The 25,767-nt window shown below is 35.2% G+C and overlaps 1 long non-coding RNA gene across 1 annotated transcript; it reads left to right on the plus strand.

Annotated features, from left to right (window-relative positions):
• Positions 1-94: 94 nt before the first annotated feature.
• Positions 95-20,703, plus strand: LOC149804519 (uncharacterized). Its single transcript, XR_016416067.1, has 2 exons — positions 95-169; positions 16,014-20,703. It is a non-coding gene; the product is annotated as an uncharacterized LOC149804519 (long non-coding RNA).
• Positions 20,704-25,767: the final 5,064 nt, after the last annotated feature.

The following is a 25,767-nucleotide window of genomic DNA, read 5'->3' on the forward strand; positions in this document are numbered from 1 at the left end:
AAATTGTTGCTGTTTTGTGCTGTTTTTTTTTGTTTTGTTTGGAAAAACAGTCTTTCAATATCATATTTTCTCAACCCCTTGGTAACCTCACTGGGTTTTAACCTCCGAATCGCTAGACAGCATAGACAGCTCCCTGGTATGTAAATATTGAGCACAGTTTGCTGGACAGGTGAGTAGATTTCTTCTTCTTCGTCTTCTGTTTCCTTTTTTTATAAAAAAAAATGTCAGTTCGCCAAAAAAGGTTCAGTTTATATTTAAACCGATTGGAAGAAACTTGCAGAAAGACGAGTGGGATGTGCATTCTATTGGATCGCCAATAATATGGGACCAACTTACCTTACATACAAACTATGGGCACTTTTATAGGAGTGGGATCTGGATTTTTTGCGGGGGCAGGGGGAGAGTGTTGGCCAGTCACGGCCGGGAGAGTTAGTATAGTAAGCAGTCTGAAACTAAAGCTAATGTTTACTAAGTGTTTTGAACAGACTCTTGTGTCATATTTTCAGCTTCATTAGCATGATTAAACTTGTCGGAATATATATATATATACATATATATATATATATATATATATATATATATATATATATATATATATATATATATATATATATATATATATATATATATATATTTGCAATATGGTTTCCAGGTGGGGGGGATGGGGGGCTTAAGTGACCCCCCCCCCTTGACCTGTGCTGCATGTGCCCATGATACCAATATTAGTTTCGTCTGGGAAGGGCGCGAATTAGGTTCCATTCTGTGGTGGCAACGACCTCATTAATCGTAAGATGCAATGTAAGCGTTACGAGGCCCCGAGTGGCCGAGTGGTCCAAGGCACATGCCTTTACCGATCACTAACATATCACCTCTGTCCGCGGTTCAAGTCTCAGGCTCGGCCATCGTGGGTATGTGAGAAAGCTTCACAATAGCTTCCCGTGGCATGATGTTTCTTCCCAGGATTATTTAGGGTTCTTCCTTAATCATGTGGTTTAAACCAAAAACAATTGCGGCTACACTTTAACTGGCATAAACAAAAATTGTAAAGAAGCTGTTTAGCAGAAAATTATGTTATGACATGGAGCTATTATCTCACCTGTCTAAAATTTGTAGTCTGACGTTTTCATGTCAGGCTACAAACTTTAGACAGGTGAGATAATAGCCAGTTAGCTATTTTCTCACTCTTGCGACAGAGAAATCTAGCTGTTTTGCTAACCTTCCTTTTCCTATTTCAGTCTGGTTTTCTCAGACCTGTCGTCTCGCTCATGGTGTCCACGCTGTATGAATTACTTTTAAAAAGATAAAACCCTTGTTGTTGTCTTCTGCTGTGCCTGACAGAGTTATTATAAATTCCATCAACAATATATATATATATATATATATATATATATATATATATATATATATATATATATATATATATATATATATATATATATATATATATATATATATATATATATATATATATATATATAACACAAAAACAAATTCACTTATAAAGCAACTAAGGTCTCTCCAACTTTGATAACACACCATATAAAACATTTTAGCGCGCGCGCGCGCGCACACACACACACACACACACACACACACACAAGCTGAGCTGTTTGTTAGATATCCAGACAAACAGTCAATACACATCACTGGCTACACAAATCGAAACTCTCTTGAAAGCTACTGCAAAGCTGGCAAAAACCGAAAATGTGTTAGGTCAAACTGGCTTCTTCTAACTCTGTTAAACACTCACAATCCGGCGCAACTGAATCAAACATGGTAATGAAATTGCAAATGAGAGCTCCTGCAGTTACCAACCCGAGTGGTTCGTTCATTAGTCCACATGCTATTCCAGAAGAAGATTTCCATGTAGTGTATCATCGCACTAGTGATCTCAACACTTACCATATGTCCATGACAGAACATATAAATTCTAAGAAAGTCATGAGTTCGAAATTTCCTCAGTCACAACAAACTTCGTTAAAGCTGTACACAGTAGGCCTATTGTACAGGACAGGATCGTACCGTTCACTACATAGAACGTTTTCCAAATTAGAACCGATTAAAATTAAAATTTTACCATATAAAAGATATTAATTACTTATTGTTAATTATCTTTTTAGGTTTCTATTTTGTTATGCGTAGCACTTATATACGTAGGGTTGGCACGTCACCCCATTGTCCTCGTTAACATATTCTTAATAATTGACTGTATTTATGTCAGCAGTAGCACGTTGCTCCAAGCCATTTCAACACATACCATTTTTAACGTTTTTCTTGATTTGTTTTTTTTTTCTAAGAGCGGCATATATGCCTAGAGTCTACTTAGATAATTATTTATATATTCATAAAAGAGTAAAAGACCTCATGACCTTATACAGTGACAGACAATAACAGTAGCTATTAATGTCGAATCTGCTAACAATATTGCAAAAATAAGGGCTTATTTTAATTTTATAGGAACAAAATTGGGTGAGAAAAATAATCTATGTAGATGTTCGTACCAAGACAAGGAAATCCCAGTCGCGGGGTTACATTATTTGTGTCCCCATGAGCCTATGCCTCGTGGGGAGACACATAATATAACCCTCTGACTGGAATTTACTTGTCTTGGTCCAAACCCCAACATAGATTCTATTGTTCTCGCCTGCGAAAGTTGTATCACGACTTCCATTACGTGAGACAGCGCATTCAATGGAACACTTGAGAGAGAAACTGCTTGCCATAATTTGAAATATAGCGACCAATTTGTATTCATACCGATTTAAATATCCTTTTTGAAATCCGATTTATTTCTACCGCCCACCCACCTCAAAGACACATGTCTTAGTTTTCATTTTTATAATCAGCTTCGTCTCACGATCGTCGTTACAATAGGCGGGTGGAAAAGGGATATTTTCTACTCTTTCGTCATAAATTCAACCATTTGTCAAACATAGACATGTAAGGGGCGAGTCCTAGGCATAGAGATAACAGCTTGTGCTTATGTTTTGAACGTGTCTCCAGTTTGAGTGCATTTTTCAAGCCAAGTCTGTACATGAATAGATATCATTTACTTCAGTTCTAAGTATATGATTGGATAATAATCACATATGTATAGGACTATTCTTGTGCGTGTCAAGAGCTGCTATGTACAGGTAGCAGTTGACAATGACAAAATATTGATTAGAATGAGACTGTAATCCACAGCGTATGAGCTGAATAATGAGTATCTCACTTTGCATGTACATTATTTTAGCCATGGAGGATATGGGCGTTTTTACGTAGAGGCAATTCAACTCAGAATGAAAGTATTACCACAATTAATACTCCCATGGAAACGGACAAATACAAACTTGCATACATCTCTTAATACCGCTACACACGGAAGCTTTTATAACGCGCGCGCACCCGCGCGTGTGTGATTTGGATTTTTAACGTAGCTCTGTGTGCAGTTTGGTAGTTTATAGTGATGTCTAGTACTGGGGCATCATGCCGCATACATGTACCATCAGTAGTATATGGGGCCAAGTAGCATCATGTTCCTCCCAGTCACATTATCCTCAAATCAGGCCAACCAGTTCTAACCCTTCGTCTTAATGCTGAGCGCCAAGCGAGGCAGGTGATAGTACCACTTTTTAAAAATGAGCCTTGGGTAGGACTCGGTCGGGGTTCGAACCCGTGACCTCCCGCTCTCGAGGCGGACGCTCAAACCACTTAGGAAATTGGAATGAAAAGTAATAAATTACGACAAATGAAACACAAATTAATATGTAGTAAACGTATTTCCTTATAATGCTGAACAATGGTACCTTTCTAGTCTTGAACAAAATGGAAGGCGCAGCATGCACATCGTGTAAATGTGATTTTTGAAATTAACGAAAATTTGACGAAATAACATTGATCATTTCAGAGAATTGTCTTCTAAACAAAATGTATCAGAAGTAATTCTTTAACTTTGGTACATTTGATCTAATATAAAGGTTTAAGGCAGTAGTTGCATTTTGTGTTCTCGGAAATTGCTGCATTCAAGGAGATATAAAATTTGTTACCCACACATTTTTGAAAGCAAACTTTGCGCAATCTTTCATGTCGAGGAAACTTTTCGTACATTTCCTGCTCTGTACGTAAATAGTGATTACATGCTTGAAAATGCTATTATACTTGCCTGTATTTCTTTGGTACGTCTTTTACCAAATAAAGTTCTAATTAAAAATCCGTTTTCAATGTTCCACATCTATCGGCTTTTTACATTTTTTGTAGAAAGGGCTGATTTCCATGTCTGTATAAACCGATGAAGTCTTTCATTAAAGATTGTATCTTGCCAGTATTTTTAGGAAATAATTTGATTAACCCAAAATAAGTTGAAAAACAAAATCCGCTAATTCGTTATGAATGCTTTCAGTCCATATAATTCTGCCTAGATCATTATTATAATATGTAATAGTCTCAAATACATGTTTGATTAGTTTACCGTTAACGATATTTATCCCATAGCTAACCATTCTCTTTTTCATTTCTAACCATGGACGCGTTGTATTCAACTCATCATAAAGAATATACGTAATGATGGATATGGTAACGTTTATCACAAATATTAGAAAGTCTAAATAAGCCAGTTCCATCAGATGTACGTTTTCAAAACCTCAGATCTCAGCTTCATATGTAAGGACTGGATCTATCGTCACATCATAAAATTTAAGTTGACAAGAAAATTAAGTTTTCATGTTCTTTACTTAAAAATGTACATAGCCTTCCGGGGGCCCCGAGTAGCCGAGTGGTCTGAAGCGCTCACCGTTCCGGATCACTGCCATCTCACCTCTTTCTGCGTATGTTCGAGTCCAAGGCTCGGCTAGCGTGGGTACGTGGGAAAGCCTGCCAGTAGCTTCTCGTGGGTCGGTGGTTCTTTCCTGGGTTTTCCAGGGTTCTTCCTCCACCAGTTATACTGGCCGCCATATATGGCCTATCTTGTGCTGAAAAATGGCGTTAAACCCTACAACAACAACAACAACATAGCCTTCCTTGCTTTAATAATTTGATTCTTAATTCACAATAAATATCAAACATTCTTCCAAAGGGTCAATCCAAAGCATTTATGAGTTCTGACATTTTTCAAGTTCTAATGCTCCTTAAGTAATTTCAAGTTCTGTCTATTTCTACATTTTCCTAGTATTTATGATCAGCGCATATTTTCTTTGCAGTAATTAAAGAATACTTCAAAATTAAAATATACGTCAATCTTTTAGACATATTCCTTTGATTACCTGAAAATACAACGGTATCGTCTTCATAGAGTAAAACAAGGAGTTCTAAATTGATCTAACTCCATTCAGTAAATCAACTGTAATGTCAATACAATTATGAACAATTATGAACGTAAATATCGATGTCTTTTAGATACAGGAAATTCCTTGATTGTATGTGAATAGTCATGGTTTCTTTCCATTGAGGAAGATACATGACTTCACATTCATATACATGTTCAGTACTACCTAATTATTTTCCCATTTATGGCCGTGCTGTTCAATTTTCTCAATAAACCAGTACTCAAAAGAAAGCTGGAGAAAAATTCACAAAAGTACCAAACGAGGTTGTTTGCCTGTGTTAGTAGTTCAGTATCCTCTAGGAAAATCTGCCTTTGTAAATTATTTTCACGTAGAAAAGATACAATTATATTGTGAAGTAGAACAGTGAGAGACAGCTCAGTAAGGTATTAAGCCTGTAATCTGATTTATCTCCCTTGTTTATACTATAAATTTAGCAATTAAATATCTTTCCTTCAAAGAATCGCTTTCTTTTTCAATGCAAAGATTTAATCAGAAATTTGCAATATTTGCATTAAATAATGCTCGACTATTGTTCTTTAAACGATACATCAAACGTTCGATTAAATTGTCCGATAGTCTTAATTTAAATAACTGCAACAAGTTTTCATTATTACCGGCTCCCTGATTAACCAATATATATATATATATATATATATATATATATATATATATATATATATATATATATATATATATATATATATATATATATATATATATATATATATATATATATATATATATATATATATATATATATATATATATATATATATATGTATATATATGTATGTATATATATGTATGTATGTATGTATGTATGTATGTATGTATGTATGTATGTATATTACTCCTTTGTGCTTATTATCTTAAGCAAATACTTCACAATGTAATAAAATTCATCCGCAGTAATTCCACATAAATAAAACTATTTTGTATTGCCTTTTTCACTGTTATATATTTTTGCAAAAATGTAAGTGCATTCATTCAGTGCATTCAGCAGGAATAAATCGCAAAACTTGGTAGGAATAAGATTATGATTCTATCAAAATGATTCATGACAGGCCTGATTATAGGATCTAAATTTACAAAGACATGTTTGTAGTAAAAATATCGCTTTATTGCTTGCTCTGCCAATGTTGTATGTTTATCGGTAAAGGAACCATCACCCGTAATAACCAATCCAAGATATATAAACTGATTTACAATGTCCAGTTCTTCATTAGTTGAACTAAGTGAATAATACATTTGCAGGTGAAGAAATACCTTTTCTAAAAAATCATAACCTTTGTTTTTAAGATGTTAGCGATGCGTTTTCTTTAAGCACAGTAGTCTTTCAAATAGTTTAGCCCGACATAAATGACTTTGGGCGAACCTGAAAAGATGATAATCTGAGTATTAAAGAATAAAACGGCTAATCTCTATACCGGCAATACCATGCATGGCAAACTCTTCCTCTATATCATTTACAGATATAGACTAAAATAAATGGTGATAAACATTCATCTTGCTGGACACCAAGAACACAAGAGAATTTATCACTTAATGAATGATCATATTTAAATCTTGACCTTTTATTGCTGTACATCGATCAAACGCTTTGGTGAAATCAATAAACGCTCAAATAATATGTTACATTTGTTAAACATATTTCTGATATGTCCATGTAAAATAAAGACTACTGTCAACTGTACTCATGTTTTTTGTGTGCTCAATCCAGTTTGTGTTTCAATAAAGATACGATTGTTTTTTGCTCAGTCTGTAAGTCTATTGTTAAGTATCATCATCAGTGGCAGCTCAGTCTCGTGGGGACCATGCGAGTAGCTCCCTTGGAGTGTCGTCTGTCTTTGGGTTTTTTGCATCGTCTGCTGTGGCCGTGCAAGCCTATGCGCGAGTGACAGTCCCTATTGCATTTGGTGCAGACGTACTGCGTAGTCTGAGCTGCAGAGATTGCTGATGCACTCTTCTTTCTCTCGCGTTTCTCTGCTGCCAGCTGGCCTCTCGTTACATCAGCGATTGCTATGCCCTTGCAGACCGTCAGTCTCCAGGTGCCTCGGTCCTCGGCCTGCACAGCCCAGCCGTCGGGTGAAATGTCACATGCCTTCATGTCTCTCTTGCACACATCCTTGAAACGGAGTAAGGGGCGGCCGAGTCTTCTGGTGCCAGTGGCCAGCTGCCCATATTGAATGTCCTTTGGCAGCTTCCCATCCTCTTTTTGTCGGACGTGTCCCAGCCATCGAAGGCGGCATTTGCTCAGCAGGGAGTACACGCTGGGTATACTTGCATGCTGCAGGATCTCGTTGTGTGGGGCGCGGTCTTGCCAGCTGATTTTCAGGATGCGTTTTAGGCACCGTATATGCTCAGTCTGTACGTCTATTCTTAAGTATACATGTGAATAATTAACCTTTCGAACTCTGGGAGTGTGTGTGATATGGATTTTTTTAACACAGCTTTAACAATGTTTCAGTCATATAGCTACGATGTCTGCATTGTGGCAGTTTATAGTGATGTCTAGCACTGGGGCATTATGCTGCAGACATGTAGCATGATGTCCCACCCAGTCACATTATTCTGACACTAGGCTGACCAGTCCTAACACTAACCTCTTAATGCTGAGCGTCAAGAGAGGCAGCTGTTAGTACCATATTTATAAGTTTTTGGTATGACTCGGTCGGAGATCTAACCCACGACCTGCCGCATCCGAGGCGGACGTTCTAACCACTAAGTCACATGGAACTCTGAAGCGCTATACCTATATAACTATTAACATCGTCTTAATGGCTCATATTATGCATTAGTGTATCTAGACCTTCGATTTCCGGAAAGTGACCACCTTTAAATGGAGCCTTAAATAAATTACAGAATGAATTTTGAAGTATATCTTTACCATGGTAAAGAAACTCATTATTAATCTTAGCCTGGCAAGCACTGCTGACTACTTTATTTGATGTAAAGTTTTTTCTACATCACGAGAGAAATACTATTTTGAGTTCATTAAACACGCTATTCAAACACCCCTTTTTGCCTATCTTTCATCAATGTGTACATATGTTTCATCAATGTGTACATATCTTTCATCAATGTGTACGTATCTTTCATCAATGTGAGCATATCTTTCATCAATGTGAACATACATTTCATCAATGTGTTCATATCTTTCATCAACGTGTACGTATCTTTCATCAATGTATGCATATCTTTCATCAATGTGAACATATCTTTCATCAATGTGAGCATATCTTTCATCAATGTGAACATATATTTCATCAATGTGTTCATATCTTTCATCAATGTGAACATATCTTTCATCAATGTGAGCATATCTTTCATCAATGTGAACATATATTTCATCAATGTGTTCATATCTTTCATCAATGTGAACATATCTTTCATCAATGTGAACATATATTTCATCAATGTGTTCATATCTTTCATCAATGTGAACATATCTTTCATCAATGTGTACATATCTTTCATCAATGTGTACGTATCTTTCGTCAATGTGTACGTATCTTTCATCAATAAAATGATCAATAGAATTGTTTAGAGATTTAAAGTACCTGTTGTAATATTTGAGGGGCTAGGATTCGAAGCATCTTCTAACATTTTCTAGTATAACTTTGCATCAGCTTTTTATGTCGGTATTAGCAGCTTCTATCAAATAATGCATCTTGTATTTGAAGGCCTCAGCTTAGTCTCTGCTGATACCTACCGTGAACATATTCTCTTATCAGAACCGCACAATCGTGTTTGATTGAACATGCTTCAGGTAAGCACGTGTTCACCTCAGTACATAGCATCAAAATGTCCGTGTTTGAAGCCTTCCTCAGTGGTAACTAAATAGTCTATTACACGTACACCTTTACTTGCATATTTGCATATATCTTTGTTACATCGGGTTCTTCAGTTGACAATATACACAGTGCTATTTCTTCTAAAATCTAACACGGCAGTGTCATAGTTATTTTATATCTCTTTATCACAGATATGTATTTACACGGGGGTATCATGATTACGGAGACGATGTACCTTGTTGAAGTTATTAACATGGCCGTGATCAAGGTTTTCAGTGTTGCCAGTATTAGTTAATATTGTAAAAATATTATTAGTATCTGAAGTCCAGCCATAACAATCGCCAAACAGGAACACGTTTAGTTGCGTGAAGTCTAGTCGATAGATCACTCTCAATTGCAAACGCCTCAATTGAACAGCATTCTAAACCCACGGGAGGTATATCAACAGTTCCAAAAATGAATTCATCTTTTGTTTGGAGCAATTCTATTGAAACTTCAAACCAAAAATTTATATTCAGAACTGATCGATAACAATTAGATATATGTATTAATTGACTTCCTCACAAGCAAAACTACACTATCCGAGGTACGTTTGGCACTGTCAAATGTGTTCAGTCCCTAATTTCGTGATTTTAAAACAAATTACACCCATATAAATTATTTGTTGAATTTTACAAAGCTTGGTGCTTTTCCACTCTTTTCTGTTACTTATTTTAAAGGTATAGACTCGTAACTACATGCAAGATACATTCATACACATACATACATACATACATACATACATACATACATACATACATACATACATACATACATACACACATACATACATACATACACACATACATACATACACACACATACATACATACATACGTACATACATACATACACACATACATACATACATACATACATACATACATACATACATACATACATACATACATACATACATACATACATGCATATATTATTCACACATATGCAAAATGAACTAGACTTTTAAAGGCACAGTAAATTCAATACACGAGTCAAAACTTTTAAAACTACAAAACTAATGTGTGAAACAGTTTCATGAAATATTCTAGCATCGAAATGAAAATTCTATTGTTGTTATTAATAATGCTGGAGTTATAGGAAAATCGTACAAATGTTTATGGTAGGTGTGCATGAATTCCATATATATAATAAGCTACAGGCATAGAAAATAAAATCATAGGCGCTTTCTCAATTTTTTTCTCAGTAGTTTTAACAAATTTATATAAGCATATGATGTCACTAAAGGAAACACGGGTACAAATAATGAGCATCGTTTAAAAGAACGAAAAATAAAGCAAATAATTCCTGTTTTTTGTGTTTAAATTCTTCATGAAGATCCACTCATAATGCTTTTGACTAATTTAGATAAACTCTTAGTTTTTATTTATTTGCTGTGGAGAGTAGTTCGCTAAGTTTCATAAAATTTGGTCTAATGTAAAAAGTAGATCAGCGTTCATATCTTCTCGGATAGATGTTTTCAGCAAACTTGAAAAAAAAATCCCTCACTTCTGCCGTAACACATGTTGTATATTCTATCCTCGTAAGATAGTATGTTCTCTGATTCAACAGCTAATTTGTGGTTACATGTACTAAATTCCAGTAAGGGAATGTATATCTAAAATGGCAGAAATATTAATTATTTTTTAGAATTTAGATCTCGTTTCAAAGTATAATAGTATCTCTTGCATGATCGATATATCTTGATATTCTTTCCTTGTATGCGCAAATCATTATAAGGTTTTACGATCCTGGATTTTGTAGCTTTACGTACACTGTTCGAATTCTGGTATAATAACGATTGTTTCGACCAACGGAAATCAAAGCGTTTTTAATGCAAGGAACCATTTATTAAGATTTTTTTTAGTTTGAATCCTTGCACATGATTTTTATATAAAGTTTGACAGACCTTTGAGTCTTTTGTATGAATTAATGAAATCCATAACCCAATACTTTTAGACTTGATATTAATGTCAATTGGTTTTCCTACCAGAGTCTTGATCTGTAGTAATCTGTTTATGAGTTGTTTTTCTCATAAAATCATTATGCGAATTCTCTGTAATCTTGTTTTTTTTCTTCTTCAAAACTGCAGATTTCACACCGGTAAGACAGAATTGGTAGTATTATATAATGGAAAATGTTGTAATTGTAAGTCAGTTCGAATATGAAGGTGACATATCCTTTGTATAAAGATGCATTGATTTCGTTTTCTTTTTGCATTTTTGACATTTTTTTCTCATCTGCTGTTAAACAATCTGCTATTATAGAAAACATTCTGATTATATTGGAATTCATTACAAATAGATATGATACATGCATTGAGTTTGAAAGCTGGATCATTGTTTCATACGTCGAAAATCATCTTTTTGGATTTTGTGTAGTTTATGTGCAGCTTGCATAATATAGAAAAGTTGAAATTTGCGTTTAAATGCTGCTGGAAGGAGTCATGGTCCATACCAAGGAAGACAGTATTGTCTGCATATAAAAAGGACTTACAATTTAAAATTGTCACTGGGCGATACTTCTCGGGTTGAGTGGAATCACATTGGTTTTGCAAGTTTTTTGTATAATTGTCTCATGTCAAAAGTCCAGAATAGTCCCTGTATCAAAATTCGGTTCGAAGAAGAAACAGATTGGCACTAACGTGTCTAAGTGGATTTGATAAACCCTTTATGATTTTTTCATTAGATGGACGTTTTTATATTGGTAACGCCTCTATACTTTTGCAAATCTCCTCTTCGGCCAATGGTGGGTAAATAAATTCATTGGTATTGTTTATGTCCATTATCAATGCATCAACAAAGTTTCCTTCACCATATTTAGCATATTCGTTATGATTTTTAAATATTCATACAGCGACAAATTCGATGTTTGCATTGTCTTTATGTTGCTCCATACTGTTTATAATTTTCAAAGATCTTACAGGTTTTTGCTCTTAAGTTTATTAAGGGTTTCTTGAGTGATATTCTTGTATTTGTTAATTTAGCGTTTCGTGATTCGCGTATCATCCTTACTATTTTTCTTGAAATTATATTTTGTTGTTTGTTAGGAATTCATAAACAATAAGTTTCATATTATGGGGTAGTGTGGTGACGGGATTCGCTCTTGAAGGGCGCAGCTATTAAAACCCAGATTTTTCATGCTGAATTTGGAAAGTAACTTTACCAAAAGATTATGAAATAAAATGAAGTAGCAGAACTGACATGAAAGTCAGAAAACCATGGTCGTGATATATACATTTAATAGCATTTTCCAACTGACATTTATATATTCCTAGAATGGTAGAACTAACTGTCGGGACGGATGCCACTCTTAACCATGCTTTAATGGACAAAAGTATGTAGTCCTAGATCCAAAGAGGGTAAAATGAATTTAACCGAAACCCCTCCACACCTCTTTTAGAGTTGAATAGTTTGTTTTTAAATGAAAAATGAGAGATAATTAAACTAACCAGCACTTTTCTTCAACACTCCAACTTCTTTTGAAATTATTTAATCACTTTTAATCACAAAGCGGTTGTTAGAATACAATTTTATTGTATTAAGAAAGAAAAATATACTTTGCTGGCTGAAATTGTTTTAATGAAATTGTTCGTATGATATAAACGCTAACATCTGTCCAGAATCATGGTTGATGCATAAAGAAAGTAATGTCTACGACTTTACTGATGCCCTATTGCATGCTACCATAACTGTCACATACACATACCTTTTGAACACGAAGATCACGCTATGTTTTGATAACCTCAAGCTTGAGGTACTTAACATTCGGCTACGAAATATATCCTAAACTTAGATCCCAAAAGTTCACCGTATCACCAAAATCAATATTCAAAACATATAAGCGCTAAATTCATGCTAAGCTGTGTCACTCTCATCCCTCCTTTAGGATATACTTAACTTTAAGGCACGAAGTTCACGTTAAGCTTAGATCCCTCAAGTTGGATAAGTTTTAATTTTGAGCATGATATTTATCCCATGCTTGGACCCCAAAATGCGGATACAGTTACAGTAAACATACGGAATGAAACCTGAAGACCTACAGAAAAGAAAACCCTAACTGTTTTGTGAATCTTTCTTTCCAGTTAAAGACTTCAAATATTTTGTACACATTCATCTTTAGTAAAGAACTGAACAAGTTTTCAATATACATGGCGTGCTGTGATTATAGTTAAAACTTGTCATTACTCAGTTAGTACAAAAATGCAAAGAGTAAACCCAGTTGCAAGAAAGATTTTGGTTTTACATATTCAGAAAAGATTTAATGTTGTAAGATATTGATATATTACTTGTGACCGACTGGTACTATGTAGCGTGGTCTTCTGGAAATCATGTACAACGTCAGATTAACAATCCTAATATTTTGTTGGGGTTTAATGTTTCAGTACAAACTCTTTCACGTGAAATTGAAAATAAAATATCACCCCATTTGCTGATGTCTTAGCTGCAGAGCCAACAATCATCAAGGTACTAACACTACTGTGGTGAAAGCAGCAAGTATGTATATAGTTGACGAATATCTGTATCATATATTATTTAAATATATAGTTTTAAGTCATTTAGGTTTATGACATTTATTTTTTAATTCTTTAATTCATTGGCTGGCCTGTACTATAGTATAAGTACATGTACAATACTTTGTGAAATTTATATTCATAAATCAAGGTTGATTACCAAGTTCAGGTCAGCAACTATTTCTGTCAAGATAGGTCACATAGTAGTTTGAATGGATGTCACTTAAACATCACGTGATCCTCGATGAACGTTTGTATTCTATATATACGGTTTTCATATTAGGGTCATTATCAATATAAACAGACAGATTTATCTTGGTATGAATTAATGACATTGTGTTTACTATGTTCTTTTTTAACTTTAGTAACAGACCGTCTAATTATACATACGATTTTTCTAGAAATGAGCTTTTCGCCCTCATCTGGGTTATTCGGTTTTGCCTTAGTTTTTTTCTATATAATCTTGTTTACTGGAAAAAAAATATTTATTCCCGTGATAACATCTGTGTAGAAATCATTTTTATTTTTGTATTCAGATTTTAATTTTGGTGAAATTATTTATGAACTGGGAATCATAGTGAACAAGAAAAACGCGGATTATGTTACTGTGAGTGAACAAAAGAATATTGGTACATAAATACAATTCAGGCCATTGGGACATTTATACATTAGAGAATACAAGTCATTTCAGGCCCATCAGTACTTTCAGCGTTGGAAATTATTTGGAACACCACTAAAGTTTATTCAACACTTTATTCATTAGGACTTGTTTTAGTAATTCTAGAATTATTTGGGATTTAATTCGCAATACATAAAGTTCCGTTTTAAATACATTTTCACTCTGTATTCTAGCGAAATAAATTATTTATTAAATTTTAGAAAGGTGGTTGCTTCTCACCCTTTTCTTATTTTAAGACCATAAATTCGTAATAGCACTGTTTCCTTCATGATTTTGACGAATAGTGCCGGATTTTGTATTTAGATCAGTAGTCTAGTTCTATTTTTAGTTGTCTATGTTGAAGCCATATACATGATTTATCTGGCTTGTTGTTCTGTTTCTCTTATAAACATAGTCCCGGATTCTTTCTCCACAGGAATACAGGCCTACGTGTATAGCCTATCTTGCGCTGAAACATGGCGTTATCCAAATCAACAACTGCTATAAACATATTATTGATTTTCTTTCTTTTCATTCTAATGTTTTCCTTTATGCCTTCTTTGCAAACGCTGTACTTACTTTTGAGACCATCTACGTGATTGCGCTGACCTGTCGTTTTATTTCTCTTACAAACATTGCATTGATTGCCTTTCTCTCTGTCACTACTTTCTTTCTTTACACCTTCTTTACAGATGGAGCTGCAGAATGTCAGTGCTTAAAGTGCCGGGCTTACGACCGAAAGGGCGCTGGTTTGAATCCGACTACCGGGTCAGCCTGAGTCAGCCACCTTGGTGTGTCCTTGGCAAGACACTGTTCTCTAACTGCCTCGGCACAAAACGACTAACTCCTAATGATGTGCCTTAAAACACACAATCAAACAAAGAATCCTTCTTTACAGACATTCTACTTATACTTTTCTCTACTTTAGTTTTTATAGACCATCAGTCTGAATAATGGCAAGGAATTATTTATCACTCCCCTCAAGACATTTTGCTCATCTTCGAATTTCCACTCTGATAAATTCTCTTCCTCCGCTCTATGAGAAAAGTATAGTCTTTGCATGCTACTGTATCAAAGATGGACATTAGGTTTTTGTCAATTTCATTCAGTTAGTTTTCGGTCAAGTCTCTCATTCCAGCTGTGTACATAATGATCTTAAATTCTATATTTTCATCCTCTCCATTTTTCCAATTTACCTCAATTGAAGCTTGAAGTCTTACACTTATGCAAAACAGATTCTATTTGAATGTCAGTGGTGACGATTCCTATTGTCTGGACCAAAGTATCTAATTCAGACTCATACCGTCGTCAACAGAACTTTCATATCGCCCCCTAACAGCATCGATTAGTTTTGCCGACTTTTTCCATGATTGGTGTCTTGAAAAGCATGGTGGGGTTCCAGACTTTTCACGATCCACAAGTAAGTTATCACTGCGTACAGTAGACTGTCATGTTGTCATTCCATGTCATTCACATGGCATTCTTTCTGCAACTTACAAAACTTGGAGCACATCATATCGAGTAGCAGGTAGTCCCCGAAACCATTTACGTCAGCCCTTTTCTTTTGTTTGGAGTAATCATTGTTGTCTGGATGATGTGATCATTTACTACATAAAGACTAATTCTAATGAATGAGGGTTGGTCGGGGCATTATTATTGTTATCTTAGTTATCGTCGTATTATTATTATTATTATTATTATTATAGAGAACTTCGAGATCATATTTGTCCAGGCATACGATCATTTGTCTGACACCTTAAAAACTATAGTTGGGAAAGAGAAGAGGCGACTTGTCATGACGAAACTCGTTAAATCATGGGACGAATTCATTCCTGGACACATCGTGACTTTCAAATACTACGGGTTCTGGCATCCGGGTATCCTAACAGAAGTCAACCCCCAGCAACAAAACATTATGGTTGTTCATTATGGAACAAAAGGTTTATTGGCCACCAGAACAGTCTTCGAAGAACAAATAATGGTGAACCTCAATAGGGAATATTTCTATATAAGTCTTCCAGACCCACGGTATACTTTCACACCAGCTGAAGTGATCACTAAAGCAAGACACAAAATTGGACAGCAGATGTGGGGACTAGGGAACCTGTCTAGTGACTTTTGCAAGGAATGTGTGTTTAGAGAAAGACCCCAAGATTGGAGTACTTAGAAAGAATCCTTTTGATGCTATGTACTATGTACAAAGTTTGGAACATTTATTTATGTATATGTTATGTTATCATATCGTTTAAAAACGAGGTCTAATCCAATTATGATCTGAGGGCTGGCACCTTATCACTTTCTATTATAGACTCTCTAAAACATGGCGCATCTTGTAGAAAGTGGAGGTTGTTTGGTTGAAGGTCTAGGCTAGATCGGCATGCTTCGCAGTCAAGATAGTACATTTAACAATTTATAACATATTTATTAATTTCAATTCCCTTTTTCCAAAATGTTTATGTCATCAAAAAGTTCAGGTGAATGAAATTGTGTTAATCTCGTACAACAACCTGTATTTGTTATACTTAGACTCTTCTAGTGCTTGTGTGAAATGTTGCAAAAGCACCGCATACTAAACTGGGGCTCTCTGCTTTACTGGTTGCTGTTTAACATCAGGTTGTCAGACATTGTAGTACGTAATCTCGTTTGACAATTTGTTGAGAGCACAAAATTTCATCTAAGTTAATTTAATATTTCACATTCGTACATTGTTCATCCATCCAACTTCAGATTTACACTATTATTATACTATTATAGGCTGCATCAGTGTGTACTTGGGAAAGGTACTCAGTTCCTCGACATAATACAGCCATTGGCTTAAAAATAACATTCAAAACCATGTAGATAATATTTAAGTAATATTAATATTTGGAACAAGGAAACGTTTTCAGATGGATTGAGCAGTTATTTAAGGCTTGGTATTACTCTTTTAATGTCATCGTACGAATGCATATCTTTGCTGCATGCGTATATTTGCAAAATTTGCACTGTATCTTGCGAGCGGAAACAATGAGCTGTGCCGTTGTTTAATTTTTGTGATATGATCTGATCACATGTAATAAGATTCAAGGTCTTTAATTAGGTTCATCGGTTATTTACAGCTGGGTATATGTATATTAATGTGAATCTCCACATGCCTTTCTTTGCTGTTTGCTTATATTCGCTGATATCAAAACAACATGTGTTTTAATACGTCTGTGTGTAAGAAAGACTAGATGTTTACATGTTAAATTCGCAACATTTGCACGGTATAATGGCACCAATACGCTTTGCTGTTGTTTATTTTTGTCTGATCTCATCTAATAAGATGTACTGTCTTGAAGTTTGCGATGGTTCGGAAAATGTTGTAGTTGCTGCCTACGTTTAACAAAATATAATCTTTTACCTCTTGAAGTTGAATCTCAGAACTTTTGATGAAACAATACACCTTTTATTCTACATTTCCCTTTACGCACTTTAATTCTTACTATTATGTATATTTAAATGAATTGTTTGTCTGTTAGTTTTAAAATATTTTTATCCATTGCATGGTATTGTAATGTAATATTGTTTACTGGACTTAATTTTGTCCAGAATTAAGTTCAGTTCTGTTTGACCTGATTGATTATTTTTTGATTTGTAAAAATAAATTTCATTGATGTAAATAACTAATAATAGGAACATTCTATCTAGTTCCTGACCTTAAAAGCAGTGACAGTATTGGCAAACAACTGTGTTTTTTTCTTTCTCTGAGTAAGAATCATTAAGTTAAGTCAAGATCATACCTGGACTACTTGACGTGAAGCACGTCTCAATTCGTAAACAAACTTCTATTTTTTTCTTCTAGAAGGATGAACTTTTGACCCTCATCCGGGAATATGTCTTGCGTCTTAAGTAGTCGCATAACTGATGTTATGATAAAAATTCTATCAGTTGGGCTTAAAACATTTGACATGTTAAGTTGTATTATGTTGTGACCAGTTTGGGCTGAAATTCTATTTTCTTCAAATTATTTAAATTCAAGTGATTCTTTTATCTGGAAATACATAAGTGCTTTAAATTAATTTTTGGACAAAGACATTCACTGGAATTTATACGGAATTCAAAACTGGAATATTATTTTCTGTGATTCAACAACAGACGTCATCGCCTTCCATCTTGAATTGCATCGGAATTTGAACTGAGATTCACTTAGAACTTTTCATTGACAGGACTTCTATATTTAATTTTTGGATAATTTTTGGATTTAATTCGCAAAAACCCTAATTCCTTTTTTCTCATTTTTCGCTTTGTAGTCTAGGGAAATAAATCATTTGTTAAATTTTACAAAGCTTGTTGTCTTCACTTTTTGCTGTTACTTATTTTAAGAGCGTATACTCGTATCATTACAAATTAAACTATATGAATTGTATGCCTTACGATTGTGTACAAGAAGCCGCAGAGGTGCCAACGATAGGAAAACGTGGCTGTACGAAAGAGGAAAATACTGACGAAACTGCAACTTTTGGATGGGTAACCACAAGTAGTCTCGTTCAGATCCATAACCTAAACATAGTTGAAAATTTTCAATTATTAGCTCACCTTGACGTAAAGAGCATGTGAGTTTATGGTATTGTTCTGTCATGCGTCGTCCATAATGCTATCATCCGCTTAGAATGATTATTTGCAACTTCTAAAGGCTCTGTTTGACCAATTGCAAGTGGTTCATAGACAGCATTCTGGAATCAAGACCTTTCAAATTTGCCTGAGTGATACCAATCCTCCATTAAATGTGACCTACATAACAAAGCAAATAACAAACTTTCGACGACTATTTATCAATAGCCACTCAATAAAATTTGACAAATTTGACAGAAAGCATTATAATCTTTGTATATCGTTGATAATTGTACAACTGATCCCCATCCGCCTTCCAATATGGCAACTGTCGTTAAAAAATCGGAAAACCTGTAAAAAAAAATCTTAGCAACACAAAACTGAATTTGACAAAATCTTACAAAACTTGTGCTTGCAGAGATGAGTTGCAAATTTGAGGCGGTCCGGCGTCAAATATGGCCACCGTTACTAACATTAAAGAAAATCTGTAAAAAATTTTCAAAAACTGTTCATCAGAATTTGACCAAATTGAAAGAAAACCGTATTTAATAAATGGCTTTCTCATTGAGATAAGCGACGAAGATCCTCAATCAAATATGTCAGCCGTAATTAAAATAAGACATTGTTTAAATTCATTTTTAAAAATCACTTAACCAAATAGGACCATATGAATATATCGAAAAAAGAATGCTTTCTGCGCCCGGTTTTTAAAGAAAAGTTAATATTCTTAAAGTTCATGACTCCATCTAATTGTGTTATTCAAGATGCAACTGAAACTCTTCTATTTTCCTACATTCATTTTGTTTATATATTTCTATTTGATTTTGATAAACGACCATTGGACATGGGCTAGTGTGAAATTGCAGAATAAATGCTGTATTTGGCAACTTCATAATCCAAATTACATATCAGCGCAGCCTTGCTCCACAATAAAAGAACTATAAATTCACGCGTTTTACGGTCTACGTACCGTTAGTATTTTCGCGCTGTCGCATTGTTGATACCTCTGTCTCGAGTTCGCGTATATAAAGAGAATAAAAGGTTCCACCGCATTTTACTCTTTCGTATTAGCATTTGCTCAAAATATTCCAAAGAAAAACCAAAAATGATTGTAACAAATATTATTCCTTTTTTTTCTTATTTTATTTATTCTTGAAAAATGTTAACCTGTCTTGTGCACATGGCTTAATTTTGGGGATGCTGCCAGCCTGGATAAAGAAAATAGAAACTGAGCAGCTTCTATAATATGTAATATTTTATTGTTTAATGTGCCCGAGCAATGCCACGTTATCACATAATGGCTGTCTTAATTAATAGGAATATAATATGATTGCTGATGCTTACAAACAAAGTATAACAAGTGGATTTAAAGTTTTATATTGAGTAGTTATATGTATGTAAATTAAATAGCATATGGCTGACCTTGTACACATTATATAAATTTAATTTGCATTTTTTGTTAGTTGTTCTTATAATTTCTTCTTTTTTATTATATGGTATGGATAATTGTATTTTGGTCTTTGCCTTGTCCAAAGTCAAGTTCATTTTCTACCTGACCTGAATAATTGATTTTTGTTTTGTAAACAACATGCTTATCTCAATCTGAGTCTAGAACTTTGGAAATTCTCCATGAAATGCTTGGTCTACATGTTGTTTACTACATTTTATATTACAAGTTTAGTAATACATTTTCTAATTAAAAGAAAGATTTCTTTCTTGTAAATATTTGGAAATTTTAGAATGAAATTTGTCATTAGGTAAGAATTTTTTTAATAGAAAATGTTAATTGTCACCTGATATCAAGTAAAGGATTTTATAATCTTATTTTTCAAGAAATTATTTATTCGTGCTATAAGATCATGAGGCAGCATCATTACTATTTCATTTGGGCTGGAATTTATTTATTGAAATTATTTATTCACTGGAAATACAAAGTGCACATCATCTAAAATTATATTCTTGGAAAGAGTCATTAACTGGGAATTATAGTGAAATTTAAAATAAGGATATATTTTTGGATTGTATTATTGTGATTCAAGAATAGACTGTTGGTACATTGCCACGACACGGGCCAACACAAACATCAACACTTCCAGCGTTGGATTTATGTTTGATTATCATTAGTTTTATTCCGAACTTTCAATATTGGGACCAGTGTGTGGGAAGGGTCCTAAATGCTTACCATAACTGGTAGCCAGTTTGGTTTGACCTGTATATATTTTATTATTTTATCTTTAGATCTTTACTTTGGAGTACGGGTGGTTTCCTGTTTCTTTTGACTTCATTAATGATGTTGCAAAGTTTCCTACCTTGGGCACTGTCATTCCATTTTTTGCTGCCATTTTTTGTCATTAATGATGTTGTTAGGTTGTATATTTCGCTAACACTGTAGTCTAATTGGACGTGGCTAGGTTCGTTAAGTTTTTGTTTAGCTATTGAATCTGCTAGGTCATTGCCAGGTATATTTATATGGAATGGAATCCATAGGAATTATATGTGCTGTTTATTGTTGTTTAAGCTTTTCAGCGTTAAGTTGGTTTGTTTCAGAAAATTTTCTCCGTAGTTGGTATTGTTGTTAAGTATTGAGGAGATGACGCTAAGTGAGTCGCTTATAATTACTGTCATCGGAGTGTTGTTAGTCTCGACCCATTTAAGTGCTTCTTTTATGGCCCAGAATTCTGCCGTATATATTGAGCAGTTGTCGGGTAGTCTATGTCCTACTTTGATGTTTAATTCAGGGATGACAAATGCGGCTGCCGTTTTGTCTAGTCCTTTAGTTTTTGATCCATCAGTGTATATCTTAAGGAAATTTGAGTAGTTGGTGTTAATTTCTTCTGTTGCGATGGTGTGTAATTAATGTTCTTGATCCTTTTTATTGCCATATTTGGTGAGGGAGATATTGATTTTTGGCTCTTCGTTGGTCCAAGGATCGGTTCTGAAGTGCTTGTTTGTTTTATGTTTGAGGTTTCCAATGTAGAGTTGTTCTGTAAGTTCGTTCACTAATTTCCCTGTAGGGGTTAGGTGTTGCAGTTTATTGCTAAATGGTTTGTCACATTTTGCTATCGCTATTCTAGTGGGGTGGGAATTTGAGCGGGATGTTAATCTGGCTGCGTATCTTAGAATCAGTTCTTGTCGTCGGAGAGCGGGAGTTCTCCGGTTAGTACTAGGAGTTCTGCTAGAGATGTTGATGGTAGCGCGCCAGTGATTGTAATGAGGGCTTTTCTTTGTATATTGTCTAGTTTTTTAAGATGCTGTTTAGGTGCTGAGTTGTATATTTGGCATCCGTGGTCTAGTTTGGATCTAATCAGTGCCCTGTATAGGGTTAGCAGTGTTTCTTGATTGGATCCCCAGTCGGTCCCTTTAATGTTGTTGAGGAGGTTGAGGTCCCTATTACATCTTTTAATTAATTCTTTGATTTGGTGTTCCCAGCTTAAGTGCTCATCGTAATGCATTCACAGGAATCGTGCAAATGTTTCGTACTTAATTTCATGATTTTGTATTGTCAGTGTAGGGAGATGCTTGTTTATTTTATTTTTTGGGGTAAATATTACGGCTATAGTTTTTTCGTGTGATAGTTTGAAACCCCGTTTGTCAGCCCACTTTCCGATGTTGTTTAAGCTATCTTGTAAGTATTTAATTATTTTGTGGTTGGAGTAGTTTCCTGCTCTCCATATTCCACTATCGTCCGCAAATTACGATATTTCAGTTAGGTTAGATGCCAAGTTCTTATCTAGGTCATTGATCATGAGGTTGAACAGAGTGGGACTGTATACACTCCCTTGTGGAGTTCCGTTTTCTAAGGGTTGTAAATCAGAGTGAGTGTCACCGACTCTGGTTATTATCTTGCGGTTCGTTAGGAAGTATTCGATGAAGTTATACATTCGGCCTGTTATGGCGTAGTGATTTAATTTGGCTAATAAGCATTTAGTCCACACTAGGTCGAATGCCTTTTCAAAGTCTATGAATACCGCTATGAGGTTTCTGTCTGATTTCCTTTTGGAATGTTGAATAAGTAATTATTAGCAGAAAAAAAGTGAGTGTATCATTTAGGGCCCAGCCTTTGTTTTTTTTTTTTTTTTTTTTTTGTTTTGTTTTTTTTGTAATCATATAGGTAATGTAAGATTTGGGTCTTAGGGGATGTTTTCCTTCACGTCCGTGCTTCAATTATATGTACGGAAACACTCGTCAGTCTGGCTACCCATTGTCGACGAGACATCAGTGAAGAATGAGTTGCAGAATAAGCTAACTGTTCGAACTCCAGATGCACCTGTAATATGCCAGGCGCCTCCTGAATGAGCTGGCAGCGGAGGCCATTATAGAAGAATTAAGAATGAAAGAGGAGGAGGAGCAGAGAAGAAAGAAAGAAGATGAGGAAAAGAAGAGAGGGATCAGGTCTCACCCTATGATGAGATCTAAGTGTGAGGTGAAACCTGAGGCGAGGACGCCTCCACAAACAACAGTAACAGTACCACAACGTCAACCACAGCCACACTCTTCCACCAGTAGCACAGTTACCTGTGGTTCGCCCAAATGAAAGCTGGGAAAAAGAAATAAGGAGGCCACAACATCCTAGACTGCGACATAGAAGAAGAGAGAGGGAAGTTTATATTATCCCAGAGACAGAAGATTGGGATGCTGAGGCTAATCATCAAGCCTCTGCACTCCCATCTACTACAGTCAACTGGGATAATTACTGGAGCAGAAGATGTGTTTGTGGAAGGTGCCATCACTAACAGGTGTATGTATCTGACTTGTTTAACCAGTTGAAGGAGAGTTGGTATTGGATGATAGATCCGGAGTATGTAGTGGAAAGACTTGAAAGAGAATGGAAGTTCCCAGGCAGCCTATTTTGGCTTGGTATCCCTCCTAGATCAACTAATCTTACATCTGAATTGATCTGTTTTGGTACCGCCGTTTAAATTCTCACACTTACTCTTTAACCATGCGTTACTCAACTGCTATAAGTCGTTTAGACTTGACCTATTGGTTTTTAATTTCAATAAGTATGTACACTATGTACACTAAATTCAAACTTGTTCGGAAAAATTATTCAAAATTTATAACTCTTATGATTTGATTAATTGCAGAGGTGGCTAACACATTATTAGTATATTTTGTCCATTAGTAAAACTGGACATGATTTGGAATAAGTACGGGATGGCGTTTTGGGGATTACATGACATCCATGGCTGGCTTTCCGAGTACCTTTCCTCCTTTACCACGCTCGGACAACTTACACGTGGCAGTATGTGAAACGATTTCCACCTGCCACAAGACCAGGTGTCCTAATGTGACGTCATCGCTGCCGACTAATCGTAGTGGGCATCACATACTGCTTGGGTTGACACCTGGGGCATTTCAATCCAACTAAAAAACATGAGTGTGTGGTGTGACTATTCCCACTCATGTTTATTAGCCTTTCAGTCAGGTTGTTAAGGACTAGTTAGTCCTACACCTGAGTGGCTAAATTAAAAAGTACTCTGTGAGTACATAAAAGCCTGGGGGATTACCCTCATTTTCCTTCCCCCAAGAGTAATTAAAAATCACGCAGTGCGTGAATAAACAAGTGGTACATGTTCGAAAGAACGAAAACCACTATAATCCAACTAACCAACCATCCCAGGCAGCTTGGACTTTGCAAACAATCTGAAAATAGCCAGGAAGAACATTGAAGGGATGATAGAAGAAGAGGTAAAGAAGTTGAGAGGTTTCATCTCGCCTGAATATGTAATAGTCGGAACAGTGAAGCAGTCTCTTGAAATTGTTATCTAAGTCAGGTGTTTTTGGATGATATCTTCAGTTTTACAGAGTGGGCTTTTGTCAAAAGGGGACGGGACCAAGTCCATAAAGCAGAAGAAATTATGAAAAGGGTCTTGGAAGAAGAAGTGAAGAACGTTAAAGACACATGGGCGAAAGATAGGAAAGAACAAGAGAACAGAAAGAAAAAAGAAGCATCTGAGAGAATGAACAAAAACTGGATGAATGTCCAGGAGAAATGTAGAGCGATAGGTCACCCAGACTGGATTCCTGAGTCGGAACACAAAAAGAAAGAAATATTGGGAAAATTTAGGAGATAGATAAAGAAATGGAGAAAGTAGAAGAAAAAGCAGAAGAACCAAATGACTTTCATGCCTACCCCCCCCCCCCCAAAAAAATTATTTTTTAAATGTGGTATCAGTGTTTATAATCCACGATATATTCCCATGTTTATTTCCCCTTGACGCTAAGCAGGCCCATGATATATTCCTATGTAAATTTTCCCTTGACGCTATACAGGCCCAGGTTGTACTTCATAGTACTTGTAGCTATATCGTCCCAAGGGACCTTGTAATGGTAATTCCCATTGTCGCTATAACTCTTGTCGCCATATCGTCCCAGGGTGGTTTGTAATGCTAATTCCCATTATCGCCCTATCGTCCCACTATACTACTCTGGTGTCTTTCTTCAAATGTTGGTCTACATCTGAAAGTGCCTACAGGCGTAGGCAATAATCTTTCCATTATTAGTTAATAATGTGTCTAGACCGACAGGAATTGCATGTACAAGTAATTGCGTTTCCTTATTAGGATCGAATTACGCTGTTATTGCGTTATTTTATTAAATTCTGTTTGAGTTTTTCAAACGCTTTATCGTTTTTCACTCTATTCCCATGGTTGACTTTGTTCCGTTAAGGCTCGAAGAGGGTCATTGATTGTTTGATGGTACGCAGCAGGCGAAGTACAAACAAAATTACATTATATCCATTTCAAATATGGAAGATAAATATATTCATAATTTCATTACTACACGTACTGCATTACATTGCTTTTGTTGATTTTATACATACTAAGCATTTCCTTATTGACGACTCATAAACCCATGTATGCATAACTTAAAACAATATCCGTT

Source organism: Sinohyriopsis cumingii, chromosome 2, assembly GCF_028554795.1.
Source record: "Sinohyriopsis cumingii isolate HCF-2022 chromosome 2, ASM2855479v2, whole genome shotgun sequence".
NCBI classification, from domain to species: domain Eukaryota; kingdom Metazoa; phylum Mollusca; class Bivalvia; order Unionida; family Unionidae; genus Sinohyriopsis; species Sinohyriopsis cumingii.